We start from the raw sequence: 12,670 nt of genomic DNA, 5'->3' as shown, positions 1-12,670 counted from the left end.
TAGATGAGGTAGTTGGACCTTGTCTTGTTTTAGTGGAAGGAAAGGACTTATATGCTCAACTTGTGAAGCTAGATATGAAGGATTTTGATGTGATCCTAGGTATGGATTGGTTGACAGCTCACACGGCTGTCATATATTGCTAAGAGAAGAAGGCTTAGTTTCATCCCGATGGTGCCCCTGCATTTGAGTTTCAAGGTGAAATAAGGAAGCATGGTGAGAAGACCATAGTAGTGACACTACAAGTTAAGGAATTGATTGGTGGTGCTAGACTTTGTTCTTCCATGGAAGATAAGAAGGAAGAGATATACGTTGAAGATCTTCAAGTGGTAAGAGACTTCAGGGATGTTTTCTTGATGAATTGCTTGGATTACCCCCATAAAGAGTTGGAGTTTGCTATTGAGTTAATTCTAAGAGAAGCTTTAGAGAATTGAACATGCTCACAATCAAGAACAATAATCCTTTGCTGAGAATTGATGATTTGTTTGATCAATTGAAGGGAGCCTTGGTATTCTCTAAGGTCGACTGAAGTCGGGTTATCGCTAGTTGAGAATAAAGGCAAGCAACACATGCAAGATAGCCTTTAAGAATTGAAATGGGCATTATGAATTCCAGGTAATGCCATTGGCCTCACAAATGCACCCACTGCTTTCATAGATTTGATGAACTGGATATTTTAAGAGGTAGTGGATAAATTTGTGATAGTCTTCATTGATGATATCTTGATATATTTGAAGGATGAGAAAGAGCATGCCAAACACCTTAGGTTTGCGTTGCAAAAGTTGAGAGAGAAGAGGTTGTTTATGAAGTTCTCTAAGTGCGAGTTTTGGTTGTCATAGGTAGTATTTTTGGGCCATGTGGTATCTGCTAAGGTAATTAGGGTTGATTCGAATAAGGTCAAGATAGTGGCGGATTGGGACCAACCCAAGACAATTATTGAGATTAGAAGGTTTTGGGGATTGGCAGGTTATTAAATGAGGTTCATTGAGAACTTCTCTAGATTATCAGCTTCGATGACAAAGTTTACAAGAAAGGGAGTGAAGTTTGTGTGGTGTGATGCATGTAAAACGAGCTTTCAAGAGTTGAAGAAGAGATTGACCAATGCACCAGTCTTGGCAATGCCTGATAACTCTGGAGATTTGATTGTGTACACTAATGTATCAAAGATTGTCTCGGTTGCGTGTTGATGCAACATGGAAAGGTAGTTGCCTATGCATCACGACAACTTAAGGATTATGAGCATAATTACCCTACTCATGACCTTGAATTAGAGGATGTAGTCTTTGTTTTGAAGATATGAAAACATTATCTTTATAGAGAAAAACTAGCCATATACACCGACCACAAGAGCTTAAAGTACTTATTCACCTAGAAGGAGTTGAACATGAGACAGTGTTAGTGGATGGAGCAAGTGAAGGATTATGATTGTGATATTTAGTATCACCTAGGGAAAGAAAACGTGGTTGCCAATGCACTAAGTAGGAAGAGCAACCTTGGAGTGATTGATCTTGCAACCCTCGGTAAGCCTCTAGTGAACTCCATCATGGAGTTGGAGTTAGAAATTGTGCCAGAAGTTCAAGAAGTGATTCTTGTAGCCTTTTCAGCAAGACCGACATTGAGAGATAGAATCATTACCTTGCAATCTACGGACCTGGTATTGAAGGAAAAGATGGAGAAGATTTATTCATATCCGATAGAGATACCACATTTTCTTTGTCTACTAAAAATGCCTTGATGTATAGTGGAAGATTGTGTATGCCAGCCAATGAAGAGCTTAGGAAAGAGATTTTGGGTGAGGCACATCACTCCATATTCAGTGTACATCTCAGTAGCACCAAGATGTACAAGGATTTGAAGGAACATAATTGGTGGATTGGATTGAAGAACGATGTTGAAGATTTTATAGCTTGTGTGAGACTTGTCAATGGGTGAAAGCCATTAGACAACCATCCAATTTTTTTGCTACCACTCCCTATGCCTAGTTGGAAGTGGGAAGATATCACAATGGACTTTGTTATAGGTTTGCCTTGGACTAACAAGGGAAATGACATTGTGCGGGTGACGAAGTTGGTGCCCTTCATACCAATGAAGATTACCTTCACAATGGACAAATTGGCTAGAAAATGTAGTGAGGCTACATGATGTGCCAGTTAGTACCATCTCTACCTTTCATTATACTTTTGAAGATGCATCGTGGGAGGAGGAAGAAATGCAAGCAAAAGTATCTCTACCTCTTTGGAGCCTTAAATACGTCAAATTTCAAGGATAAAATTTCTTATGTGGGGGATGGCGTAAATCCCCTAAAATCCTAACTCGATAATCCATTGTTTTAGGTCCGCGAACCTGGAGTGCTAGTAGAAGGCAGTTTTGGACCATTCGAGTTGAGAATAGGAGTTCAAAAATTGAACCTATGGACATGGATGAGGTAGGAGATGACCCGACCACCTTAGATGATTTTGGAAGGAGAGATAAATCCAACCTAGATGGGTTAAAAAGGAAAAATTGGCATGCTCAAAAATCGAGGCCAGAAGACCCCAATGCCAATATAAAGTATACCATTGAGTCAAGCATGTTTGGAGGTGTCTACTCTCCAAAGCTCGATAGAAACCACATTTAGAAGAAGACGTTATAGGGGATGTCTCCCGTGGGCGGTCGATCCAGCTGATTGACAGCCCCCTACCCAAAAAAGGGCAATCTTGGGATTGGAAACCCTATTTATTATTATTTTTTGTCTTTCAAACGAATATTTTATATTCTTGGAGGTTGGGAGCTTGGGAGAGGAGAAAAGCTTGGGAATTAGTGGAGTCTTTGCATGATTGGCGATGCTGAAGTATGAACCACAAGGACTCTTGTAGTTGTGATCTTCTAGGACTCTTGTAGTTGTGATCTTCTAGATTCCCTGAGTTACAATGTTTGGATTTACATAAAATATTGACCAGGGTTTTGTAGCAATTGTAATTTGTATCAAAGTCTTCTTTGGGTTGGTTAGAGTCTTTGTGAGTACCAATTGTAGAAACCTTCTTGAATGTAGTGGCTAGTGTTTGATCAGCTATGGAACTCTTTGAAGCAACCCTAGCCGCATAAGCCTGAGATGAAGTGGCGGCTAGGGTTTTGGTTGAATTTCTAGAAATATCTCTAATAATGGTCAAGCCAAACAGGAAAGAGGCACCCCTTGTCTTGTTATTAATTACTAACTTTTAAATGAGGTACTCAGGTTGATTCGGTACCCTATTCCAAACAAAAAGAACCTCCTTCAAAAAATACATCAAGCAACCATCTTCTCCAAATTTGATATGAAGTCTGGATTTTGGCAAATCCAGGTTCATGAACAGAATCGTTACAAAATCGCCTTTATTGTTCCCTTTGGTCATTACGAATGGAATGTAATTTTCCTTTGGCCTCAAAAATGCCCCGAGTGAATTCCAAAATATTTTGAACAATATCCTCAATCCCTACCAACACTTCACTTTGGTCTACATTGATGATGTCCTTGTTTATTCCAATTCCATTGAAGAACATATCAAACATTTGCACAAATTCCATCAAATCATGAAAAATAATGGATTAGTTATTTCCCTAAAGAAAATGGAACTATTCCAAACCAAAATCCGGTTTTTAGGCCACAACATTTACATAAAATCATTTTCCCATTGATAGGTCTCCGACCTTTGTTGAAAAATTCCTTGATCTTATCCTTGACAAAACGCAATTGCAAAGATTCTTAGGAGTCTTAAACTATGTTAGGGATTTCATCCCACAAATTGCCATTGCAAGCCTCTCTATTCTTGGCTCAAGAAAAATCCCACACCATGGTCACAATACCACACCAAGGCTGTCCAAACTATCAAACTGCTTGTCAAAACTATACCATGTCTTAGCCTTGCCAATCTTGATCTTCCCAAAATTGTTGAAACTGATGCTTATGAACTCGGTTATGGAGGCATCCTCAAACAAGTTGATCAAGGGAAGGAAATACTTGTTCAATACACCTCTGGAGTTTGGAATGCGGCCTACAAGAATTCCAGTACAATCAGAAAAGAGATTTTATCCATTGTATTGTGTATTCAAAAATTTGAATCAGATTTACTCAATCAAGAGTTTTTATTATATGTTGATTGCAGCGTTGCAAGATACATATTGAAAAAAGATGTCCAAAGTATTGCTTCAAAATAGAATTTTGTCCGTTGGCATGTATTATCGTCTAGTTTTGATTTTGACATTGAACATATCAAAAGAGAATCTAATTCCATTCCTGACTTCCTAACCCGTGAATTCTTACATGGTTTAAAGTCTACAAATACTCCACCATTCGAGACTACCCAACCATACCAATAATCTCCCCCCATACCTTGGGTGTTCATCAATATCCAAATACCCACATCCATGAAGAATGTTCGCCATTAGATTTCTGCGTGAAATGGCTCGCTTCTATAGAAACGCTATAGTCAAGACCTTCTGGAGAAATCCAAAAATCCTTGCGAAGGCAAAATGGTCCAAAGAGCAGGACACATATAGTCATCACCTAGTCAACCACAACATCTATTGTGATGAATCGATTGATCATCCAGTCAACCACTTCGTAGACACCTAATTCTAGAAGTTTGAGTTCTACACCCAAACAGAGATCTGACCAAGCCAGAGATTTGTTGGAAAATAGATCAAGACTATTTTGTAAATCTCTAATTTGAGTCATATTTGTGTTCCAATTTGTTTCCATTCTAAGAGTATTTTGGATGAATTGAGCGAGATTTTTGTACAGGAGACGATAAGCAACAAGTGTGGAGCTATCTCGCATATCTCTCTTTATGACATTTTCTTTCTTCTTTGCTTTATGTTTTATGTTCTTTTGATTAGAGGATGGTTGTAATAACTATGTTCTAAGTTTTTTAGTCAACGTTTAGATGGATCCCTTTATTTTTTTGATTGATTTAGTTCAGTCATTCATGCTATTTTGAGATTTCTTCCTATGTCCTATTATCTAGTGCTTAATGCTATTGATTAATTGGCCACTATTTGATTAATCTTAGCACGTTTTTGAAAGACTTAATTGTGAAGGTTTTGTGTGTGTTAAGGGTTGTTCTATTTATTCAAAAAAAAAGAAAAAAAAAAGTTCAGCATCTTGAGGCATGATAGCTCTAGTGGCCCATTCGGCTTTGCCAAGGGTTCCACAGACCTTAATGCTTTTTGTTTGACCTACACCCATGTCACAACATAATGTGGGTGGCTCAAGTGACGTAGGGAGTGCTTTATGGAAATGCAAAAGATATGATAATTCACAACTACCCTTGGTAGGAGGAGGAAGTTCGACTCTAATGGAAGACCTTTTTTTTTTTTTTGGTAAAGACAATTCTAGGATTTCTTGGAGGCTTTCAGGGTGCAGCCCTTTCTTGATATGTTTTTTGGAGTTTTTTCTACTAGCAGAAGGATAGGGGTATCTTGAGGGAATTACGATTTACTTCTTGGTAGGAGGTTTTGCTACATGCAGCAATTCTAGGGTTTCTTGGAGGACCATGAACTGGTTTCTTGGTGTGATTGAGCAGTAGTTTTATTGGGGGTGGCTGATTGGTTGCGAGTCTCTCCTTGGAGGGATTCTTGCTGCGGCTGCCTTGGTCTTTGCTTCTTCCTTCCACTCTAGATTTTCTTGGGGGTTACACAATCTGGATCTTGTCACTTGGTGGTTTCTTGCTACTATTCTCGGGTTTTTTTGGAGGCTTCGATCTAGATCTTCTTCCTGGGCGGGGTTATTAGCCATAATATGACCGTTGGAGATCTTTGGAGAATATGACCGTTAGAGATAATATGACCGTTGGAGATCTTAGATAATATGACTGTTGCAAATAATTTATTTCCTTATGTACAGTATGCCGCATTTATTTTATTCTTTACTTGATTGTATTACATATACACATGAAGATGTGATACAAAATCACTTCTACACAAAATCTTCTTAACAAGTGTTGAATTCTATTTCTTGTTGCAGCTCCAAGGTCTTCTTGGTTGTTTCACGAGATGGCCCTTGCTTTCTTGGTGCGGCTGCTATGGTATTTTGTCTTTTCCTTCAAATCTAGGGCTTTCTTGGAGGTTCCATGTTTTGGTTCTTGGGTTTGATCATGGCTTAGCTCCTTAGTACAGCTTTAGGGCTTTGTTGGAGGATCTCTTGGCCACAATATGATATTTTGGTGTCTAGTTTGGCTTTGTGTCTTGTTGCAGTTTTGGGTTTCTTTCTGAACTCCAAGGACTCTTGGTGATTTGTGTGAGGCTGGAAAATCTTCTGGCCACCTTCATGGTGATTTAGTGATATTTTTTTTTATTTCTTTTATAAATCTTTGATGTTGATAGGGGTGTTAGAAGTTTTCTAGTTTTCTTAGAATGTGGGATCGTTAAAGCATTTAGATCTGCTGGATGTGATCCCATGTGAATTAACAAATGAGGATAGAACTTTGTTGGATGCAATGTCGAACTATGATGCAGTGAAGCAGGCTATATAGGGGTTTGAATCCAGTTAGTTCTCCATGACTAGATGGCTATCCTTGGAATTTCTTTAGGCACAACTGGGAGATTGTTGGATATGACTTCTGTTGAGGTATTTGAGTCATACCCAACTTGTGTTGAGGTACTCAAGTTATACCCAACTTATTGTTGAGGTATTTGAGTCATACTCAACTTATGTTCTAATATGAGCCATCAGATTAGTTACGATCTAACGGTGGAATGGGCATTTGTAGGAGAGTCCAATTACCAATAGATATCAGTATTTATTCTATAAATACTAGTTGGAAGCAGCGGTCTGGGTATTCCAAACTTGATACTTAGGGTGTAATGCTTTAAGCAACCTCGTGCTTAAACCTAACCCTAACAATCTTAAAGCATTACGAGATTTGGTTGCAAATTTCGAAAAAGAAATCCAGCGCTTCGTATCAGTTACTTGAATTGATTAGGATCGACAGGAACGATGGACGAAGGTAGCAGGGATTGCATCAATTGATGATTTCATAGCCACCTGGAAGAGCCCTTGGAGACTGAGAACCAGCTACAGGCGATGATGGCAGGAGATCCTTCAAAGATGTATGGGTTTAAATCTACCTGTCTTTAAAGCTTGAGGAGTTGGTTCTGGTGCTTAAAACGGGCGACTTCAGTCTGGAATAGATGACCGGCAATCATTGAGAAAAGGTAATCTGATTTCCCATTGCTGGTGAAAGAATATCAACAGCTTTTTTGAATCAAGAATCAGATACAGCCGATACCAGTCAAATTCGACTGGAATCACCTACCAAATGGCGATTCAGTTCCATAAACTCGGTTATGTTGGAATGAAACGGTACGACTCTAAACCATTCAGTTCCATGATTTTAATTCCTATTTTTTATTATAGAAAGAGCCATCTTATCTATAGAAAGAAGGAAGATGATTAGCTGGTGGTTGTGTGAGAGTAATCTCAGATATTACCAACCCAGAAAACTTGATCTCATGTGGTTTTCAAACTTGAACTTCTCAAATCGGGAAAGAGAAAGTGGGTCGGGACTCGGCAGTCCCATGGCTAATGTAGCCAAGAACCACGTCACCGGACTGATTATAACTCACGCTATTATCTTCAAATAATAACGTGAGTTACAAGTCTCAACCTTTAATTTGGTTTTGTGCTGGTAAACTCATCAGTAGTTTTTTTTTTTTTTTCACTTAAAAGTTGTTTTCACTTTTGACAAAACCATGTGCATGTGCAAAGGTTTGTTAAAGTAACTCCATCAATTTTGTGAAAAAGGATGTGATGAGATGCTCTCTTATTTTTCTCCTTCAGTTTATAAAGGAAAAATTGGTTATGATGATTTCTCTTTACGTTTAGTGGCTGGGTTTGTTAGCTGATCAAAGCCCTTTCTTGTAGTTTATATGCATGGTATATTAGATGAGTAACATTTGATCGAAAGACTCAAATTTGAACCCTTAGCCATGAAATTTGAAATAGAAGACCCATCTTGTATGGGTTGTTATTTATTTATATGTTTCTTTTGTTAGTATACAAAAGAAATGATTCGATTAAATTGAACAAAGTGATGGCTTTATCACTTATGAAATCCAGAAAGAAACTGCCACCTACTCTCTTCTGTAAATTATTTTTTAGCATTTTTTTGAAGAAAAAATAGAGGGGAAGAGAGAGAACACCTGAATGGAGATATGCATCTAATTTACTCGACCAAGTATAGAGACCTTCATTGGGTATAAAATCAATGCAAGAAAGAGAAAACAAAATTTGGATGAAAGAGTCTACATTTGTTCTATATAACACTATTGTGTTTTTGATTCAGTCTCATGTTTTATGAATTGAATTCTTTAGTTTTTCATTGCATTGAAATCTGGTAAGGAAAGGTAAGGGTATAATCATCTTTTCTGTTTCTTTTTTTTTTTTTTTGTTTTATTCACTCTTTTGAAAAGAAGATCATAGAAGTATATTTTGTTACTTTATTCATTCTGACAATAAACAGTAATAAAGAAAAGGAAGATTAGACATTGGTTTTATTTCCTTTGCCTCTCGTTTCCAACCGTACATCATAATTTTGAAAAGCAAGATTTGATGATGTAATTCGGTAATGAAAGTCTGATTATGATTCAATTATTTCTACATGCTGAGAGATGGTGCAACAATGGAAAGCCAACATGCTCTTAGTATGGAAAATTAGATGGAACGGCCTTATCATTGTCTCAACAGCTGTTGGGGGCCACCACTTACAAAGTTTGAGAAGAAAAATAAGCCCCCAACGTCTGGATGCTTTACTCTCTCTCCTAGAGGTGTCCGACTCTAGGGCAATTGGTTGAGTTGCTGAATCTGGGCTCCGTATTAGTAGAGCTCTAAAAGGGGAGAGAGAATCAAGAAGGTACAATCGCATTTGCTTTCAAGTATGACTCTTGAATATACTGTATAAGGTACTTCTAATCTTTCTTCTATAGTTTTTGTTTCATATCAAATTATTCATATCGGTTTTAAATCTTGTGGATTCTGATAGAGTGAATGATATGGATTATAAAGCCTACATGAACAAACTTGAAGGGTATTTCATCAAAGGTTTCGAACATAAAAACTATAAATTAATTTAGTCAATTTGATCTTAAATAAGCACATAAATTATGGCACAAAAATTTGACAAATAAGTAAAGAGCTTTGGGTTTCAAACGAGTAACTTTGATAAATGCCTTTACTATAAGTCTGTGTCGAATAAGGTCATAATTATTTGCTTATATGTAGATGACATGAAGAAATTCTTGGTTCTGATCATTCTGTAGTGAGTGAAATCAAAGAAATCTTACCTAAAGAATTTGACATGCGAATCTTGGCATGAAAGTAAGTTTTCTGGGTAGGGAATTACCTTTAACCAATCTAGTTGTATTGAAAAACTACTTTCTAGATGAGGATACAGTGGATGCAAACCAATAGAGACCACCATATGATTATAACAGTCTGTACCGAAAGATGGTAAAACTGTGAATCAGTTAGAATATTCTAGACTAATTGGTAGTCTTATGTATGCAATGAGTTGCACTAAGTCAGACATAGCCTATACAGTAGGCATGCTGAGTTGCTTCACATGTAATCCTAGTACAAAGCACTGGAATGCCCTCAAAAGGTTAATGAGATATTTTAAGGGTACTACAAACTATGCTCTTCTTTAAATTGGACATCCTCAAATTTTGGAAGGATAATTCTGATGTATCTTATTGCTCAGAAATAGAAACAACAATTCACTAGTGATTATTCTTACACTAGGTGAAGTGGTTGTTAAAAGGAAATCCAATAGATGAACTTGTATTGTTTTTGAGTTCTATCTTTTATGAAATCAGAATTTTTCTAGCCTCAGGAGAGATAAGGCAGAGAGTGGATAAAAGATCTGATCCTGGATATTCCTATGATTAACTTGAAGTTTGTTTTGTGATAATCAAGCAACAACAGTGATAGCTAATACCTCACTCTTTAATGGTAAGAGGAGACAAATTAGGTTAATGCAGGTTGTGCTGAATTATCTAATAAAACAAGAAATGATCACTTTAGTTGATCAATATAGAACATGGCAGATGTCCTTACAAAGGGATTGAAATACAAATCGAACATTCAAAATTGTGGGGGAAATGTGGTTAAAGACCATATAGATAGATAGGTCTTAATCCAATTATATGTTATTTTGAATTGTTCGAATTTCATCTAGCCATAGTTAGCATTCATTACAATTTGCATATTTCAGATAATTTGGTAGGATTGTGGAGTATAGAGGTTTGTGAAATCATTCCACATTGATGATATAACAGCCTTTGTATGAAGCTTGATTACCTTATTATTCCATTCAAGGAATATGAAAATTGTTGATATGTTTCAATGATGTTATTGTTATCTTTATATCATTCCACATCTGATGATATGTCTTCCATAGAAAGTTTTATCATTCCAAATTTGATGATATAACAAATAAACTATGTTGGACACGATAACTCTAACATTCCAATTAGAAACATGGAATGGTTCTTTGTAAAAGAAATTATTTAGATCTTGTTCTTGTATAGAAGTTTGATGAGAATGCAAATTATGTTGAACATGATTTCAAATAGAAACATGGAATGGTTCTTGTAAAAGAAACCATTTAGATCTTGTTCTTGTATAGAAACTTGATGAGAATGCGAATGATTTTTCAGTCATCATGTGGGTTGTACTAAGTTCTTTTGATTGAGCTAGATACTTATGCAAATGATTGAATTCATATATTATATATGAAATTCATATTTTGGTAACTTTGCAATGGATGGCAAAAATGGAGAAGCGAATCCAATCCTCTGGCTTGATGGAAAGATTTACTTGACAAGTAAAATCACTCAAAGCTGTCAGAATGGATCTCGATAGGAAAGATTCACTTTAAGAGTAAATCGTTCAAGGATGCAAGGAACAGTTGCATTGTTCTTTGTAGGAATAAGTAATTCAATCCAAAAAGAACTTCTAATTAGATTGGGTTTAGATTTGTTCTAAAACTCATGTTTTGATTCAAAGTGTTCGTTTGGATTTTATTGAATACTATTCTCTTTTGGAAAGTTATGAATGATTCTGTATTGAGTTTGAACATTACATTTCTGGGACTAATGCTAGAGCCATATGTAGAACATAGGAGGAGATTGTTGAGGTATTTGAGTCATACCCAACTTGTGTTGAGGTACTCAAGTTATACCCAACTTATTGTTGAGGTATTTGAGTCATACTCAACTTATGTTCTAATATGAGCCATCAGATTAGTTACGATCTAACGGTGGAATGGGCCTTTGTAGGAGAGTCCAATTACCAATAGATATCAGCATTTATTCTATAAATACTAGCTGGAAGCAGCGGTCTGGGTATTCCAATGTTGAAAAATAAAACTCGGTGTAATCAGGAGCACGAGATAACAGTATGACAGCTGAAGCTTCTAGGCACGTTACTATGTCGCTGTCCTTAAGACGTAATTCACCCCTCACGGAAGGTGCTATGAGGTACCAGCGAACCGTCTCCCAGGATACAAAGAAGCCCAAACTCAAGGTTGTTTCCCGAGTTTTGCAAAGCACAGACAAAACTCAGAACAGAGAAAACTTCGGATTTTCTTCTCTACTGCTGTTGAGAAACTAGAGGGGATTTATAGGCATTGAGGTGCCTCTACTGAACAGTTCATGACTCTGTTCATATGGGTGCACCTCTCTGTAGGGATACAAATGCCAACGTTCAGATCTGAGCCGTTGGATCGTTCGGCCGCACGATCTAATGGTCCAGATTGAACCATCAAGACGACATTTATGGATCTACTTCCATCGCCCTAGATCTGCCGTTGATCAAAATAGACGGTTCAGATCTGATCTCGCTCGAAGCGTGCTAAGTGCTAAGTGCTAAGTGCATGCGCCAAAAACGCCTAAATAGCCCACTGCCCACGCCGCGCGTGCGCGAGCGCGCTCGGACGGTACACCGTCCTAGCTCGTACACTGCACACGCATTGGCATGTCTTTTGATATTAAATCAAAGTTAATAGGCAGTACCTATTAATTAACTTGGATTCCGACATCTCGGTTTCCAATGTGGGACTATATAACCCACTTTCCTAAAATAAAAAAAGGAAAGTTTCCGCACTTATAAATCAAATTTTAAATGAAATGTTTATTATTTTATTATATTAAAAATAATACAACATTCCAAACTTGATACTCAGGGTGTAATGCTTTAAGCAACCTCGTGCTTAAACCTAACCCTAACAACTTCTTCTTGGTTGTTTGGTACTTTTCTGTTGCTGTTTCTATGTCAAAGGGGGTTAATAATTGCTTGTTGACTCTAATTCCTAAGGTGGAATGGGCGAAGAGCTTGGCCAAGTACCGTCCAATTTGTATGGTAAACTTCATAGTGAAGGTGCTGTTGAAGTTGATGGTAACTATGCTTTCAGATTTTCTGCCAATGTTGATATCTAATGAGCAAGGGTAAAGGGAAAGTTATATATGAGAATATCTGTTTGGCATCTGAATCCACCAACTAGTTGAAAAAAACAGTGCAAGGGGGTGGGCTAGAGCTAATGATTGATGTGCAGAAAGCCTACTACACACTTCCTTGGGATGATCTATTTGCAGTCCTTGAGAAATTTGATTTTTCAAAGAAATAGAGAGCCTAGATTCAGGCTACTGATAAGTTGATTTC

This window comes from Hakea prostrata, chromosome 7, assembly GCF_041222555.1.
Source record: "Hakea prostrata isolate BN-2017 chromosome 7, UWA_Hpros_2, whole genome shotgun sequence".
Classification (NCBI taxonomy): Eukaryota; Viridiplantae; Streptophyta; class Magnoliopsida; order Proteales; family Proteaceae; genus Hakea; species Hakea prostrata.
Note: the sequence above shows the minus strand (reverse complement) of the source record.